We start from the raw sequence: 11,913 nt of genomic DNA, 5'->3' as shown, positions 1-11,913 counted from the left end.
GTACAGTACGTGAAAAAAAAAAGCCTTATTACTGTCCTACTGAAGCAATTGAGATTTAGTCTAACTCTAAAAAAACAGCTGCCTTTAGCTTTTCACAGTTTTATCATACAGTACTGTGTGTGTGTGTGTGTGTGTGTGTGTGTGTGTGTGTGTGTATATATATATAGAGAGAGAGAGAGAGAATGAGAGAGAGAATGAGAATACAGGGTAGGGCATTTTGGTTTAATTGAAGCGTAGTCATTTATTTTTGCTTTACTGTAAGAATACTGTGTTGAATATATATCCTGGTTTCGGGCAGTTAATTATACCGCTGACATGTAAAGAAAGCTATCCACTGTTCTTTCAATTGAAGTAATTCCAATGAAGTTGTTTAATGTAATTAGGGCGAGCGTTGTCAGTCATCTCAGTGTTATATGCAGTTTCTCCCCAGTATAAAAATGCTGCATGTGCTGATACAACTGGTAGTGAAATCTATTTTCATCGGAGTCTCCAAACACTCCTGAATCTGCATTGAACAGAAAAGCGTAGGAAACAAACCCTGGTAATGTTAATGAGCTGATTTAATTTGATAAGCATGCGCACGGGGGACTAAACAGAGATCTTAAAATAATGACGGCAGTATCTTTTATTGCAAGGAGGAAGCATTTACAGTAATACTCCTGAACGTGCAGGAACCCCTCTTTTATTATGCTACAATACTGCCTAGGTGTGAAAATTTTATTAGAAAACTGATTATATTTGCCCATAGTATTACGTGGATATGACATATCTTCATCTGGCTTATGATGTCATGACATGTCTATAAGACACCCATGAGGGCTGCTGTTTAATTTGAGTAATTTGCACCTTCCGTCAGTTTTATCGTAGTAAATTCTTACTTTCTATATACAAAATTATAAGTGAGGTGTGGCAGTCATTGAAAAATAGGAGTATAGTTTCAGTGTTAGGCTGATTTCTGTTCCAAAATGGCACTTAACGTAAAATGTGCTGAAACTGTAAAGAAAGATGTTAGACCACCCTGAGGCCGTTATCTTTAAGGTGGAGGACCAGCCTTATCTCAGTACCCACTCCAAGTCATTTGAAAATTGGTTGTAGAGGTTATTTTAGTGAATGTTGTGATTCTTCAAGTATCGTGGGGGACACCTACATTACTAGGCAAAAAATAAAACAAATTTTCCACTAAATTGACACAAAAATGTTCATTTACATGGAGGAATACATTATAATAATCCATATCAAGTCATCTTAGACACATCATTTTTCTCCTCTGTCCGCATCAAACTTCTTGCAGCTTTAAGGTGCTCTAACTTCTTTATCAAGTAGACTATCTCTTGGTCTAAAACATGACTTTAATGATACCGAGTGTCGATCATTAGATGTAGACACAAGGAGAAAAAAATAAGAGTTTAATGTGTGTGTGTGTGTGTGTGTACATTGGCGGCCGCCTTCCGCCTCGTGCGGCCGTTTCAGCGAGACTTTTAAAACCGGGCAGATGCAGTGTTGATGCGGCATGTTCCGGTATTTTTAGGCGCACGGGCGGTTTCATTTTATTAGCGCTATTAGCGCTGTCTCGCCATGAATGCGGCATGAACGCAGCAAAGTGCGTGACATTCGGAAAACATCCCCGAAAAAAATCGGGGATGTAGGAGAATAAAAGGGGCCGGTACAGTAGGTGCACTTTTCAGGTGCTTGATAAATTGGCTAATATTCATTGAAGTGAATGGTTGCTAATGGGTGTGTTAGTTGAGTGACTAAGCTCAATAGTTTTTCCTGGGCCTCATTGACATTACAGCAGTGACTATACAACCACACACACACCATATGCTCATTCATAATACCAGGCTTATTAAAGCAGGCTATACAACTGCAATCATTTAGCGAATAGTAACATAGAGCCCTTTTGATGTGTCTGTATTTTTGCTCTATTCAAACATCTGCCCATTCTAGAAAGCAATGCAGGTGACTGAAGGAAGGGTAATTCCAGTAAATTGCATACTCTGAAACGTGGTTTCTTGCTTGTTCAGTTTGAAAGGACTAAGGAAGGTTTTAGAAGCCACTGTTATCCCTCTCCCCCCGAAAAAGGAACATCTTGCACTGTACAATGGTGTCGATTATGTTTCAAATCTTCAAGCCACTTAAAACACCTCCATTATCTTTGCTACAAATGTAGACTTTGATATATTTCCCAAATAATTGCATGGTCCACTAATCCACAGGAATTGTATCCAAAAGGTAACCCATTCCTCCTTAGTGGGACATGTATTTGGCCAGCAGTGTTAGTTTCTGCCGAGCCCTAATCATTTTATATTCAGGGTTAAAAGTGAACAAATGATCTTCCCCCAGTTTCTTATAGTTGCCTTTTAGGTGAGGTGCACCCAGGGAACTAGTCACCTCCCCACTTTGGGTGCATATAATACTATACTGTACAGTGGTATAACAATTCAACATTCAGCTGTATTGTGCAAGTATGGAAACATACCAGCTGGAGGCAGAGATGCTGGTACCACAGTATGTTTCTGTATAGTACTTCATTTTTGTCAGTGTTTAGTAATCACTAATCTTTAAAGCTGTAGTCGGTTAGCAGTTGGTACACAAATTCATCATGACTATTTTTTTATGTTTTTTTTTGTGTATTTATACTTAATTTACAAATTGGGGACCCCACACAAGTAATTTACCCTTAGGAACGAAGGTCAAAGCTATAGATATTTTTGAAACCCTAACTAAAAAGTGCAGTGATCCATATCCAGTTATAAATTCAATTACTATAACACGAACTGTAAGGTTCAGATCTGACTTATGTTTTTGCTATATTAAATATGATTTGTTACTGTAGTTTTGCATAGCTGATTTTGATACCTAATACAAATAATTAACAGGGTATAGTGATACTGTAACTTACAATTCTTGTCTGTTGTTAGCAAAGATTTATCCCTTAGGCTACGGTCCCAGTCATCACTGTGACATGCGCGCCCGGCAGGGGGGGCGGCGCGTGCACAGCGCTAACGGCGATCTGCGGTCTTCAGGAGAGAGGGAGAAGTTGCGACGGGAGGGGGCGTGGTCGGGATTTTTCGGGGGCGTGGCCATGACCTCACGCGGCTGGTTCGCCCTCATTGGCTGAACCGCCGGCGGGGGCGTGGCCATGGCTCCGTCGCAAGTTCCACACACTATTTTTTTGAGAGTGTGGAATCTTGCAGTAGAGCGCATGTACTCAGCCCTGAGTGACTGGGGGGCCGGTGTTTGTTCGCACAGTGCACGCCGAGGCGTGCGCTGTGGCAGTCACTGGGACCGCAGCCTGAGTTTACTTGTTCAGAGACTAGTTTTAGATTAAAAAGGTTGATAGCTGCATAGGGTTAAAAGATTCACCTTTGCCTTATGCATCCACTTTTAGCCTTCAATTTTCACTTTTTATAAAGAAAATCAGAATTTGTATCACACCAGTTAGTGATCTCACTCGTAAATATAAAGCTGCTCAACCTCCCCTTATGCAGATTTAAAATGTGTGGCATTGTTGTATAGTTAATCTGTACTGGTAAATGTAAGAGCGTCGTCTTAGAATAATAGATCAAATGAATGTAATCGTGAAACGTGGCATAGGTTAAACAGAGAAATGTAAGAGGTGTTTTTTTTTTTACTTTAGTTTACAGCAGAGGCGGGTAACTCCAATCCTCAACGGTCACCAACAGGTTAGGTTTTCAGGTTATCCCTGCTTCAGCACAGGTGGCTCAATCAGTGGCTCAGTTGAAGACTGCAGCACCTGTGCTGAAGCAGGGATATCCTGAAAACCTGACCTGTTGGTGACCGTTGAGGATTGGAGTTGCCCACCCCTGGTTTACAGGCTCGTACTGCTAGCAAAAAAACAAGTGTAACAGATGCAGTTAAGACAATGTGCCATGAGATGTCACTATAGACCCCTTTGTTATGCAGAGGCCCCCACCTTTTTCTCCAAATTGCAAAACCAATTTTCTTTTCACAATCCTACTCAAATTCATCATTAACATTAACAGGTAGAAAAAATATTGCAAACATGTGGTGCACTACAGGGCGAAAAATACGAAAGTGAACCACTGCATACAAAATATATTTTATTGCTCCATGGTTAAAATATACAGAGGCACAAAAAAACCTCCCACGTGTTTTCGTGCTAACAAGCGCTTTATCGAGGAGTAGATTCATAGTAACAGGCCTAGAACGTCTCTTCATTTTACTTACACACGTACCCACCCACCGACAACCCCGCTCACAGTACATATAGAAATTCAAAAACAAATGGGTCAACAAACATTTTGTAACCAAATGAACAATGTGATTTAAAAAAAATAGGAAAAACTAAGGGGGAAAGGGGGGGAATACTACTGTACTTTCCACATTCTTTTGACCACTTTTTTTGTACATTGAACAATTCAAAAAGTGTTTTGTGAATTTTTGGTCTGTTTGGTCTTCCTCCCTCTCTGGGCTTTGGGACTCATTTTGTGAGTTTGTGGTGTCATGGCCACGCCCACCTGACCCATTTTGGCCACACCAAAAATCGTCTCCCTACAGACCGCAGATCGCGGTGGAGTGCCGTGCAGCGGGCCTTAGCCTTACAGACCGGTGCTGCCCGAAAGGGCAATCCGCCCACGGGTGCTATATACTTAGCAAAGCTAAACCGTAAGGTACCTTAATGGACATTCTAGCCTTACAACTTAGCAGTCACTAGTCAGTGTTGACCCGTGTTTCTTTCACTCATGTAGCCTAAAATGTCATACAGTATACAGAACCTTGTCTGGGCATTAGTGTAAAACTGAGAGGAAAATGGTAAGAGCTTGCACTCCTAGTACTTACTGTACTGGAACAAATAATGGTGATGCACTAAATGCTGTCTGGGGTCTGATCCTGCAATAGATCCGTTCTACTTTTGAATTATTAGTGAAAAGCCCGACTGATATCTCTGTATTTACACATCATTAATGAATCAAAGGACTACCTTATAATTTTCTGTAATAATAATAATAGCATGTGCTTGTAGCTGCTAGTTTTATGTAGCCTTTACAGAGACATTTTGCAGGCACAGGTCCCTGCCCCGTGGTGATAACAATCTATGTTTTTGGTGCCTGAGGCACAGGGAGATAAAGGGACTAGCCCAAGGTCAGAAGGAACCGACACCGGGAATTGAACCAGGTTCCCCTGCTTCAAACTCAGTGCCAGTCTTTACTCACTAAGCCACTCCTTCTCCCTTCAACTAACTCATCTTTGTTGATGCAAGCAATGGCACCTTTAAATAGGCTTAAATGTGTATGAAAAATACAACAAAGTGAAATATACCACGATTAAGAAATATGAACGCGTGTGTGTATGTATGTATGTATATATATATATATATATATATATATATATATATATATATATATATATAAAACATAATACTGAGTTAAGTTATGAGCATACAGTTATATTTGCATATATATATATATATATATATATATATATATATATATATATATATATACTCGTTTGTGATCTTATTTGTAAGTTCCCACACTAATACATTTCTCATATTAATAAGATTACTTTAGATCTCTCAGAAGCTCTTTCTGGTTGTTTTATCTGCATTGTAAAACACCCATTTAGAGAGTACAGTGTGCATAAAATATTAATAAAATATTAATGTACTGTACAGGTGTATCACAGAAGAGTACCAATGCATATGAGTGTTTGATTAACATCACAATGATAGAGTCTCCTTCTACAAACGAATATGATTACTGATGTACTGTGACGATCATGAAGCAGATTGTAAACAATTGAGGTTGTATCTGCATTTTGACAAATGGGTTTATCTAATACTGAAGTCTTCCTTTTTTTTATTATGATTTTTCGTCTTTGTACCTTTTCTCATTCTGAAGATAGCAAGTCCTTTATGAATTAATTGGAATAGTCATATATACCAAGCAAAATTACAACTGACTTTAAAAAGGGCATTAAAAAAATAAAATAAGTGATGCTTGTGGAACAAGTGTACTTCAAAACGCATTTTGAAAAGGATTGCTGCTTCAGTATTGCACGCTAGTTACTGGCACATGTATTCCAAACAGCACAGGTAAAAGTTATTTGTCTGCATTTTTTCATTCCCAAAGGGCCTGAAATCGATTCATTTATGTCTAGAAACCTGTGACAGCAATTCAACATAGTGGCTTTTGTGCAAGCAGCAAGAAAAGTTCCTAAGACCAGCAGAATTTTAAAAAAAAATACGTGTGTGTGTGTGTGTGTGTGTGTGTGTGTGTGTGTGTGTGTGTGTGTGTGTGTGTGTGTGTGTGTGTGTGTGTGTGTGTGTGTGTGTGTGTGTGTGTGTGTGTGTGTTGTTGTTTTACTAAACAAGCAGCACAATTTGGCAGTTACGGTATAACATGTTTCAGCCTTTAATATATTATATAGCAAGGTGAACAGAAGCCCCTCTCACCCTAAAGGAGTTCAAAGCTGTTTGTTTACTGCAGCAGTTTAGCTGATGAATTGGCATCTAATTACAAGTGCACAAGGAAAATCCTTAATAGCTTCCTTTAAAAAGCAGATCATTTATGTGTCAGTGGCAAGAGACTTAATTTGCCTTGTGGTTACAAATATGGCAGTTCAATGAGCTGCATAATCTGATATAAGGGAAGCCCTAGTTTTAGAAAGCATTGATTTTGCATAAAAGTAAAGCCATCTTACTAACGAGACATGCATTATGTCTAGTGCAGCGCCTCTTCACATAGTAGGAATTGACTGAGTATTCAGAGCTAAACCCTGTTTAGTGCCGTATAACTCTTGTCTCACTGCAAGGTCCTAATGTGCTCTTGTCATGCATTTTTCATTCAATGTACCATACACAGCCATGGAACTTGCAACTGTTTCACCTTTCTCATATTTCCTCTATAAAAAAAAACAATCAGTTGATTTGTTTTGGTAAACCTTTTCGGAACAGAAGACATCAGGAATCTGCAACCCAATCAATATTTCAAGTAATGGAAAGAAGGGGCTCTTATTTCATATGTTGTGAAATTGCATTGGGGCATAGTTCAACTCAATGCAAATCAATATGACAAGCATCTTCTGAAGCACAGGGAAGGGCTTCATAGCTTCATTAATTCCTTGCAGCAAATTAGAAGCGAGCACATATGTAAATCCATCCAAGAAAGGATTGTACATCCCACCGTGGATTACAAGAAAACATGATACGATACTGTACAATGATTGGCAAAGCCTGGACAGACTCCATGTAGAGTACAAATCTGGAGCCCTTAGAATAAAAGTTAGTCATAATCACACATGAGGTTTAGTGCTATTATAAACTCCTCCTTACCCCCCAAAATAGTTTAACCACTAGACCACAATTAAAATGTTTGTTAATCTTCTTAGTTTAACAAACGTGTTGCCGTCACAATGATGAAATATCAGCTGAACTGTCGCTGTAAACGGGAAACATGGTGTTATACAAGTTTTCTTACTGAAGAAGTAACGCAGTTCTCATTCAGAAAAGAAAAACTTAATTCTACAGCCTCCATTCTACAAAACTGGGAAGGAAAGGTGACAAAAATGACACCAAACATATCCATATGAAAAAAAAACAATTGAAATCCGTTTCAATTCAGTTTTTTCTTTGTTAAATGTGATGCTGTGTAGAAACACGTTACCAATACTTACTACAAATGTAAGCTTCTTTTAAGGTAATTTCTCATGCAAACATTGTGTGTCCCAATACAGCACATCTTCCGAATGTTAACCTTGATGCTGCTGCAGTACATGTGTACAGTTCTGGAATAGCATTTAGCTACTGAACAAATGGTTGTTATTTGTTTGTATAACTACTATAGGTTTCTGCATGGAATTTTGTGCAAAGCAATCATTAAAACAATAGAATACTTATATAGAAGACTCCTCCACAAAACAGAATTCGCATGAAGTGGGGCCAACGACGTCTGTTTCCCAATTCTTTCAATGCATTTCAGACATGGATGATCACAGGAGATATTACAGAAAGGAAGAACCATTATCGACAGATACAGTAGCGACATGGGAGCAGAAAGTAGAAAACAAGATGAAAATAGATAAATGGGTAGATAACGCAAGGAAACATGCAAACATATGAAATGCTCAAATGTAACTATCCATGTCAATTTTACTGCATATTTAGGTTATAAATCATATATACTTAGGTTATGAATCACAATGCAAATGAGTTTTGCATTCACTGGATGCTTTTTGAGTCAATTGTGTTAGATATTTGTCTAGTGTAAGCTGGTGGTCTGTATGGAGTGGAATGATTGAAGATTTTTGCATACCACTGTTTAATGAATCTGACTTGAATATACAGTATATTCATACTTAATTGGCCTATTATACATTGTCATTGCATAATTTATTACATTACTTATGGTTAATGTGGAGTGGATAAAATGACACTTTTTATGTCTGTCTTTGTGTAACTCTCCCTGCCCGGCTCCTAGGGAGTTTATATCGTTGTGACATGTTTAGCTACTCGGCTCGGGTTACCTTGACAGAGGGTGCTGGATTTATGTGGCTGCGGATGAGGTAGCAAGAATGGAAAATGGGCGCCAGGAACTTTTGTAGTACAACAGTCTCGAATTAATGTCCCCAAGCACAGGGACCGCTCACACTCGCATAACAACGTTGTCCTGTTTTTATAACAGACGTACATAAATACGATACTTTCATTAGTGCCACTCTTAACACATCAAATGGAAGTGCATTGACGCAGTTACTTTGATTGTAGGACCGGGTCCCCCTTTGTTGCTTGGTGACCATCATCGGTTTTACCCCGGTTACACTTGGCCCATTCGGGAATCCTGGTCGGTCCTTTACAAGTGACCACAATACCTTTGGTCTGTTTTGGAACTGCCACTTCCATACAGACTGTGAGCAATATTAATACAGATCAGTGGTTAGAGCCAATCCGCCGACACCCAGGAGTCCTCTTTCTTGAGGACGTTGTGGTATGCAGTTTTCCTATCTCGTAGATATGTTGGACTCCATTAGCCTTCTTCAGGGATTTTCATTTAAGAGAGGCACTGTCCCTATCTATAACATAATAAACAGGAGGCGCTTGGTCGGTGCTATTACTTTATGATCATCCCTGTCTACTCTCCCCGAGGCTCTTGTCCTCTGGGTAACTAACCTTCTCGAACCACCCACCCCCCCTATATACTCTCTGTGATGTCATGATCCCATGACAACACAGGGTGGGGCCCAATGCACTCCAACCCTCTAGTAACCCATAGGAGGGGGTTGCATTTGTATTTTTAGGCAAGTCACTATCTTCATGTGCTTCAAGCATTAACATTGTAAGCTTTTCAGTGCACAGACTTCGGCTAACCTTATACTACCTGCGCGCCCGCTCGCGACCGCACGCATAGCCTCCCACACTTCTGCAGCCCCAGCGATCTGTAAATTTGGCTGCAGTAGATTGGGGAGGCAATCTGGCATGGCGGGGGCGTCATTGGCTGACCGGCTCACTGGTCACGGACGTCACGGGGCTGCGCTTGAAAAGACAATTTTTTTGTGTGCGCACTCCCAGAGCGGCCTCATAGGCATTACGCAATTTGAGGTAAACACGTTTGCGCCATCGCAGGCTGTATAATCTCAGCCTTATTCTGCCTGAAAAGTCTATGTACAATACTGTACGCAATGTCAGTACTACATACAAATATTATTAAGGCAGATTGGTGCTTATTCATGAGGATCTGCAACCCATGATTGGATTGCTATTGAAGAACTGGGAAGATGTATTGCCTACAATAATGACCTAAGGAACATCAGTATTGTGGCAAGTTTTTAACTGTGCCTTCGCTATTATGTGCTCTTTTATTTACGGTATACTTGCTGAGAGACCCGGCGCTGCCCGGGACCAAAACCTCCCGCTCGTTCCTCTCGCCTCCCCCCCCCCCTGTTCCCCTCGTCTCTCTCCGCCTCCCCCCACCCATGCGCAGCTGTGGTTTCCCCCCCCCCTCTGCGCTGGTCCGGTCCTCCTCCCCCCCCTGCGCTGCTCCGCCCCCCCCCCCCCCCCGCGCAGCACACAGTGCCACACACACACACCGTGAGACACACACAGTGCCACACACACAAACCCAGTGAGACACACACACACAGTGTCAGACACATACACACACACACACAGTGTCACACACAGTGTCACACACACACACACATACACCCAGTGTCACACACTCGCACACACACACAGTGTCACACACACACACACACATACATACACCCAGTGTCACACACTCGCACACACACACACACACACACAAATGTCCTTGGGCACCAACAACTGCAGTGAGGACCCGCCCCTTCCCCCACCGGCGGACACCAGCCACCTCCGTCCAGTCTCCGCGCTCCCACCGGTCCAGAAGGCGCCTCTCTCCTGTCCGGGCGCTCTGACCAGTCGGTCCCGGGTGTGGAGGCGGAGCATGCAGCGCAGGCCGCCGAGCGCACGGCAACCCGGAGCGGGCGGGAGCCGGCGTCAGGAGGAGGCTGAAGTGCCCGATGAGCGGGAGCAGCCGCAGGCTGGAGCCGCAGCATGCGCGCACCGCCAGGCCGCTGGAGCACACGTGCAATGCGCATGTGACAGGGGGGCTCCGGGGAAAGGGGTGGGGGGCATGGTCCTGGGTGGACCGACACAGGTACACAGAGTGGTGTGATCGGGGGGAGGGGAGTTGGTGGTGGGGGAGAGGTGAGGCCGGCGCCGAGGAGCGGCGGGTGATAGTGGTGTGACCGGGGGGAGGGCGGTTGGTGGTGGGGTTGAGGTGAGGCCGGCGCAGAGGAGCGGCGGGTGGTAGTGGTGTGGATGGTCCTGCTAAGTGAGATTCCTAATCCAAGTGAGGGCAAGAGGTGCAATGTGAGGGGTGGGGTGAGGGGGGCAGGGGGTGCGTCCGTGGCCAATGACACAGGGTGAACACAGGGCCAATCACACAGGGGGAAGACATACACACACAAACATTATTTCAGACTTATAGATATAGATAGTGAGGAATACAACTAGATTAGGCCTTAATGTGCTATAGGTAAGCTAGTGTTGATGTTACAACATGACTTTGTGCTGCATGTACATTTGAATCATTCTAACTCTGTGACTTTTGAAGCAATATGGGGAAGTGAAACTGAGCAGTTGCTGTCCAGCCATGTCAGGCATAATGACAGCTGCAGATAGCTCCTTATAATCACAGAAAAGGTATCACAAGCTTCCAGAAAGTGAGGTTGATGAAGCTGAGCCGCAATAACCTTGAGAAGTCCATTCAGTGAGAAACCCATTCATTAGATATAAGTCATCCTGTCTCTCTCCTGTAAATATAAATGAAGCTTTTAGTTTCGAACTTTACAATTCATTTGCACTGTGTGTTTTGAGTTCGGGTTTAGGAGGATGTCACAAACGTTGAGCTGTGCCATCAGCTTTTTTGGAATTTAAATGGAGTATTTTAAAGGGATGTTTTGACTGTCCGGTGGGTATGTCTAAAAATTGTGCATGGGGCATCTCTTGTGGTGAAATACGAAGGTAAAATAGAGATATATGCTGCACACCAACATTTAAGTAAAAAATTGATACAGTGATCCAAAATGTGATCCAATGAACAAAGCGAATTGAGGCACTACGACGGATTTGCTTAAGAATAATACATTTATTTAGCCATTAGTTCCGACGTTTCAGCCGCTCTGTCTGCCTTTTTCAATTGAAGTGCCACTTCACTTCATTCTGCAGTGCCTCGATTCACTTTGTTCTTTGAAATATGAAGGTATACACAGAGAGCACTCTGCTGAATGGATGTGTCCTTTTAAGGCAACAAACAGGGAAGGAGAGTAAAAAAGCAGACAGAAAAGGGAGAGGGCATAATTATTCAAATCGGAGTGTTTCAGAGATGTTTAGTGAAATCAAGGCTTTTA

The 11,913-nt window shown here is 42.1% G+C and overlaps 1 protein-coding gene across 11 annotated transcripts in view; it reads left to right on the top strand.

Moving 5' to 3' along the window:
• PSD3 (pleckstrin and Sec7 domain containing 3) overlaps nt 1-11,913 on the top strand; it is a 586,117-nt gene that overhangs the window by 447,197 nt on the left and 127,007 nt on the right. The window lies entirely within an intron of this gene.

This window comes from Ascaphus truei, chromosome 1 (genome assembly GCF_040206685.1).
Source record: "Ascaphus truei isolate aAscTru1 chromosome 1, aAscTru1.hap1, whole genome shotgun sequence".
Lineage (NCBI taxonomy): Eukaryota > Metazoa > Chordata > Amphibia > Anura > Ascaphidae > Ascaphus > Ascaphus truei.
This window is presented reverse-complemented; position numbering and strand designations above follow the sequence as displayed.